Raw genomic sequence first — 7,573 nt, 5'->3', positions numbered from 1 at the left:
GAACATTTTCACCTCTGTTAGAGATCACTAAAAATCATGATAAAATTTACGAACAAACTAGACTCATATTCCAAACTCTCAGAATTTGCGGATTTGGATTTAGAGCTTTGATGATTTTTCTATAAATTTTCTAAGAATAGTAACAGAAACTGTATTCAACGAAAAGTTACTGTCAATTTCATTTCACCTTGTAACATGTTGAGCAAGGTGTATATCTTTATGTGATTATATGTTATTGCAATATATGACATTTTATCTTAATATTTAGACACACATCAGTTTACAAATGGATTTGGACATATAAAATATAAAGAATAACAAGTGATTATAATCAAAGTACAACCGATACATTCAAACATTTAATAAACTATTTTGAATATAGTTTGCATACATTACTACGTACTACCCTTGGTTGATAAACTATAATAGGTATAGTTTATGATACATTACATAACACATACATTTAAAAAGGGTACATTTATACAAAGGATATTTTCATTAAGCAAGGTACGGCCATACGGTACCAAGTTTTCATAACACGTAATTCCGTTAATGACTTTGTGAGACATTTACTTCAAATTACCATTAAGTCCTGTATTGTAACCAGAGTCTCCTTGAGGGAGAGCGTGATAGTTGTGTATAGATCTATATTGGGTTTGACAAACCCACACCTAAACTGCATGCAACAGTTAGACCGATAGGTCTGGGGTGACAAATGTCATAACATTTCCGACGCCTGAAGAACGTCGTTTTAGGCAACCTTGGTCATAGTATGGTTATAATAAACTCACATAAAGTATTAATAAACATTGGAATTTACGGGAACTTCATTAAAATTTAACGAGTTTATGTCGATTTAAACTTGCATTGTTTTACTATAAATATGACAAATTACTTGTACATTTCGGTCTTTGGGTTTTAAGACTACATTTACACATTAAGGAAAATATTGGATTTTCTAACACAAATACTACTTTTACAAACGAAAGGCTTTTAATAATACCAAACAAAAGCTTATGAACTCACCAACCTTTGTGTTGACACTTTTTCAAACAACTTGTATTCTCAGGAAATCATTAAACAGGTAACCAAGTGCTTTTGAGGATGGGGCGCTAAGGCGTCTACTATTTCATATTTTGTCAACATATTGTAATTGATTCGTAAACATGTAATTCATACAATGATGTCACTTTTTCAATTATATATATGTTGGTTGTGTTTGCTTCAATTACTATTACAATTATTGTTATGATACTATACATGAAGTCCTCCACCCCCGGACGTTTCCGCCATCCTTGGTTTGGGGGTCTGACACACATACTTTGTAAACACTTTCTTTCTAATGAAATGGTTGTTTGTTACTTTGATTACTATGATGCATGTCTTGTGATACTAAACATGTCGTCCTCCACCCCCGAACGTTTCCGCCGTTCCGGTTTTGAGGTGTGACACCAAACCCTAATTATTTAGGGTTTGAACACTATATATTCATCTTCATGGCTCAAGAACCCTTACCCTCCTCAGCCTCCATCTAGAAAATCGCTCCTTAGCCAACCCTAATCATCTCAAGTGCATTTTTGAGCTTTTGTGTATATTTTGGTGTCCTTGAAGGAATAAGTTATTAGAGAAGATCATCCTTGAAGAGTGGAATGCCTTGGATCCAGGATCCTACCATTTTTTGACACCCTTCGGAGGTATGAAGCTCCGAACTTGATGTTGATTTCATTTAGATCTTGTTAGCCTTAGATTTGTGGTTATTTGGTCCCATGAGCTTGGTATTAAGAGTATGAAGTACTATAATCCTTTTGAGCTGTCCTTTCAGACATTTGGGAGTATCTTGAAGCATAAAAATGTGATCTTGGATGTAATATTTGTTGGATTAATGTCGAAGTCCATAACTATATTTGGTATGTACTTGACCCGACCCGGCATGGTCCATTTGGGTTGCACTTCACCGGCACAATTTATATGGATAGTCTTTTGAGAATAGTATATTTATGATTTATATTAATATATTATAAGTTCTAATATATTAATATGGACTCATATTATTTAATTAGTATTGATCAAGAATTAATTTAGAATTAATTAAGTGATCAAAAAGAACTAATTAAATATGGACTCTTATATATATGGAATGGGCCAAGTTCATTTAGGTTGGGCTAAGCTTTCATGGATGGTCCATGGAGCTTTTAACCCATGGATCCTATGTAAATGAAAGGTCATGGGTATTAGGGTTTACATGGATGTAACCCTAATCCTCCATAATATATAAAGGGGTCCTTGGCTCACAAAATTGGCACAAGTGTGTGAAAATAAGAGTGGGCCGATTTTAGTGTGCATACATATTCTCTCAAGTTCTTCCAAGGTGTTTTGGTGATTTGTGATTCCGTTTGAGGATTCCACACTATTGGGGCTAAGCTCTTAAAGCTTGAAGACATCAAGCTACATCAAAAGGTATGTCATCTAACTAGAACTTTGTAGTATAGGTGCTTCATAATATGCTAGTTAGGATGAAACCTTGGAATAGTTAATATTTGCATGTATAATAGAGAAAACATAGATCCAAGGTTTATAGGGTTGCATGTACACCATAGGAGTGTTAGAATGCTCAAAACCCAACAGTGGTATCAGAGCCAGGTTGTTTTCTGTTATATTGATGCAAATGTTTTATTTTCAAGTTGGAAAAAAAAGAAAAAAAAAACATGACGTTTGTCAAATTTTAAGATAATTACTTGTTTTGTGAAAAACGAATTATTTGTAAAATTTGAATCATTTGTTATATGAGTTGAATTAGGTCAAATTTAGTAAAAGATAAAATGATATGATTATTTTATTAGTTTTAAAAGTTTGATCTAAATGTTTTAAGGAGTTACAAATTTTGTCATAAAATTTTGGAGCTCAAAAGTTTTTTTAAAGTTGTGATCTTAAGGGTTTTTGAAACTTCCATAAGTTATGGATATGAAAGTTTTTTTAAAAAAAAAAATTTTGATTCAAAGTTTTTATGGAGTTACAAAATTTGGTGTTAATGTTTTAAAGAATTCCATAACTTGTTCTTAAGTTATGGAACATGGAAAATTTCATCATAAAACACCATTAATTCCATAAGTTATGGAATCCAAAGGTTTTCAAGAATTACAAAACTTGCCCTCAAGTTTTGGAATTTGAGAAAAGTTTTTTATGAAAAAAAGAATTGAATTCTAAAACTCTTGGGTTCATAACTTAAACAATTTATTAAATGGTTTTAATTTTGAGTTTAATAATTGGAATTATGATGTTTTGTTGAATAGTTCAAATTAACTCTTATGGACTTTATTAATAGTTAATTAAAGCGTTTAATTAAAAGAGTATTATTAAATCCATAAATATATGGTTTGAGTTTAATTAAATTAAAAGTCTAGTTTAATTAATAGATTAAACCATCAAGTATTTTAAATGTCTAAAATACACCCTTATACTATTATAATATTAAAAGTTTAATATATTATATGTATAAGAGCAAGTCGTCTTACCATTAGTAGGCCTCATTCACGAAGCCGGTCTATAAGGGGGGTATAAGGTTGTTGCCTATAAAATGGCAGCTTAATGGGTGTCCACTTTCACCCACCGCTTCCTTCACTGGTGGAGGGTCGTTAGCCGAACAGGTAGGACAAGGACTATAATTCTCCCTTCATTAAAAGTATTAATGATAAATACTAAGTAACTAAACCTTTTATTAATTCCCAATCTTAGTTACTTAGGAAAATGTGAATAAGGTGCTAATCCATGAAATTACACTTTGAACTTTGTTTAAACCGTTAGTGGAGCGTGTGTGGTTAACCGACACACTAACCTGGATTTAACAAAGTAGGCAAAGGGTAACTTAATATTTATCATAGTATCGGTGGAGCTCGTGTGGTTAACCGACACATCGATTGAGGGGTAAATATTAAGGGTACCAAGTATATTTGCATGGTTACTTCACACCTTGTTTTGTGATCCTCGGCATCCCAGTCACAAAACCTGAAAGGCACACTCGAGATTGAACATGCCATTGAAAAGTTCAATGAATCTCAAAAGATCTAGGAGTTTCAAATCCAAGTAAAAAACCTAATTAAATTATTTCATTTTTCATGGTGGAAATTGGTAAATCGTCATTTACCTACCTTCAACTATTTTATAACTCGGATTACGGCATCCCTCTTCCAGTTATAAATAGGTTGTTGGATCCCAGCCTTAATATTTCATATTGGGTGTTATATTAAGGACTTTAGATCAACTATCTTGAATATCTCCCAAAAGATGTCGAGTTCAGACATCTATGATCTTCCCAAATCTCTTGGAACTTTACTTCCTCCACCTCCTCCAATTATTCTCCCTAACCCACAAGTTCAAGGTCACTCAAGCCCTAATGGCAAGCAAGGTCTATGTGTGATCACATCTTAGAGATGAAGTCACATATTGACAAGCCGGGAGAGTTGGGTTTCAAAGTCTTGAGAAAGTTGGATGTTCAATCACTTTCTAAGTCACATAGTGAGTTCCTTTGGGACTACTATGATACAGACTATGACATGAACCTTAATGATCATATCTATTTGCTTGGTGCTGCTGAATCAGCAATGATTTGGAACGATAGTGAAGAAAATTTGATTAGAATATCAACTTCCCAAAAACTTTATGGACAGTGACAATGGTGACACTGGAAATCCAGAAAAAGCATTCTATTCCCAATGGAAAGGGATTGGCCATAGTCAACCCGGTTGACCAAATGGTAAAGAGAAAGGCTAAGTCTGAGATAGTCCCATTACCAAAGGGTCCATATGTTTATTTTGCCAAAGGAAGGGGCGTTGATTGCAAAGCTGCCAAATTTACCTAAGGATGTTAAAGTCAATAAGTTTGACTCTACATCAGGTAGAGCCCATTATCTAACTCTGTTAAGTTCTATTCTGAGATCCTCATTACATGATGTGACTGGGTCACATGTTGATGTTTTAAGAATCAAAGAATAGAGAGAAATCTTAAAGGAAGTATATGTTGATTCTGATCGCGAATAAAAATATGGAAAAATAAAAATATTGTAGCAAAAGACTGGTCTAGAATCATGTCTTTATGTGAGACATCATGAATCGTGTACCATTTGCTTTGGGTACAGGATCGATTGCATGTGCTATAATATTTGTCATTTCTAAATTTTTCCAAATGCCCAGAGGCATTAAGAAGGGAAAAGGTCTAGAATTAGATATGACTAAAATGATTAAGCAATTGTCGAGGACAATCTGAGGTTTACCAAAGATTGGTTGCTCAGGGACAGTTGGAAGTATAGTGCTAATTTTGGAAGGACCATATTGACATATTCTGAAAAGAGGCATCTCTTATTCAGAAGTGATAGTCAAAATGAGAATATGGAGTTGTCTCCATAGGTGGAAGTTATCTGTGTAAGATTAGAAAACTTAATGCAAGAAGCATGTCCAAAGCAATGTACTTTGAATATGAGACTTAGTTTCCATGGAGTTGATCTCCATTGGAATACCTTATAATGATTGTTAACAAGTCTTTGTGACTTTGTACATATTCATTACAGGAGGGTCAGTGCATATAAGTTTAAAATCTAAGCAGATTTCGATAAATGATAGGAATTTGAAATTCTCACATTTTTCGATAAGGATTTGGGAGTGTGAAATTAGAATCATTGAAATTATGTTCAATTGGTTTATTTCACAAAGTAAGGATCATAGAGTGCATACTTGGTGTATGGCAAAGCTATTGTTTAAGAAAAACATAGTGTACATGCTTGGAGCATGGGACAACTTGTGTTTTTAATTCAAGTATAAAGTTGATAAAACCGAAACAATGAATAATGAGTAATCAGTATGGTGATAAATAAAAGTGTTTATTTATATTCATAGGGTTTGATACCATATTTGATTCATTTATTCTTGTGTTTCACTTTTCATGTTTTGACTTCCAGAATAACTAAGTCGCTCTTCCTGAATGATGAAGTTATTCAAACCATCCACAGTCGGTCATATGTTGGAAGTAGATATGAATCAAGACTGTCATGGGTTGGTTTGTAGAGGTCCAAGTTGGTGGACAAAGTGGTGCTACAACACTCATGAGTGCTCATAAGTTCTGAGTATTGGATTCAACCCGCGCTCATTTGAATCACTTCATGGATTTTATCACGAGTGATCATGAGATGATAATATCTTATATTCTTCAAACCTAGAGATATTAGTTGTTACTATGAGTTGGTTATACATTGATTGCACGAAAACGCATTTGGTAACTCGATGTTATAAAACGTGCCTTTGTGTATGATTCAACAAGTAGTAGAACAAGCCATATGAGTCGAAGTTTATCCATTCCTTTTACCTTCGGGATAAAAGCGATATATGTGGGCCCCTCAATGATTTAGCGATGACACATGTGAGTGCTTGGCCAAGCCAGGACTGATTTGATTTGTTCAATCAGTCAGTCATCATAAATCAAAAATCGGGAAACAACAAATGGACAGAGTGAATGATTATAATCCATGTCTCAGTCCATATGATATCTAGAATGGTGGAATATATGATCCCTTATCTAATGGACAAGTCATTGACAAGGTCAGAGTTCGACAGCGGCTTTAAGAGCTACGATTGCCAGTTAGGTTTTGAAGTCATACTCAATAATAGTTTTAGACTTATCCAAGTGGGAGACTGTTGGATTAATGTCTAAGTCCATAACTATATTTGGTATGTACTTGACCCGACCCGGCATGGTCCATTTGGGTTGCACTTCACCGGCACAATTTATATGGATAGTCTTTTGAGAATAGTATATTTATGATTTATATTAATATATTATAAGTTCTAATATATTAATATGGAATCATATTATTTAATTAGTATTGATCAAGAATTAATTTAGAATTAATTAAGTGATCAAAAAGAACTAATTAAATATGGACTCTTATATATATGGAATGGGCCAAGTTCATTTAGGTTGGGCTAAGCTTTCATGGATGGTCCATGGAGCTTTTAACCCATGGATCCTATGTAAATGAAAGGTCATGGGTATTAGGGTTTACATGGATGTAACCCTAATCCTCCATAATATATAAAGGGGTCCTTGGCTCACAAAATTGGTACAAGTATGTGAAAATAAGAGTTGGCCGATTTTAGTGTGCATACATATTCTCTCAAGTTCTTCCAAGGTGTTTTGGTGATTTGTGATTCCATTTGAGGCTTCCACACTATTGGGGCTAAGCTCTTAAAGCTTGAAGACATCAAGCTACATCAAAAGGTATGTCATCTAACTAGAACTTTGTAGTATAGGTGCTTCATAATATGCTAGTTAGGATGAAACCTTGGAATAGTTAATATTTGCATGTATAATAGAGAAAACATAGATCCAAGGTTTATAGGGTTGCATGTACACCATAGGAGTGTTAGAATGCTCAAAACCCAACAATATTTAGCCCATGCATGTGTTAGAGGGTCTTATTGGGTTAAGAACATACGGTTTTGGACATTAAGCATTTTATAGCCAAGCAAAGTCATAAAGTTGGAAACTTTATGACTTAGGACATCATTTTGGGCTTGGATCTGAGTTT

The sequence above is a fragment of the Lactuca virosa genome, chromosome 3 (genome assembly GCF_052849685.1).
Source record: "Lactuca virosa cultivar CGN04683 chromosome 3, Lactuca_virosa_CGN04683_v6, whole genome shotgun sequence".
NCBI lineage: Eukaryota > Viridiplantae > Streptophyta > Magnoliopsida > Asterales > Asteraceae > Lactuca > Lactuca virosa.
The sequence above is the reverse complement of the archived record's forward strand: the minus strand, read 5'-3'. Positions refer to the sequence as shown.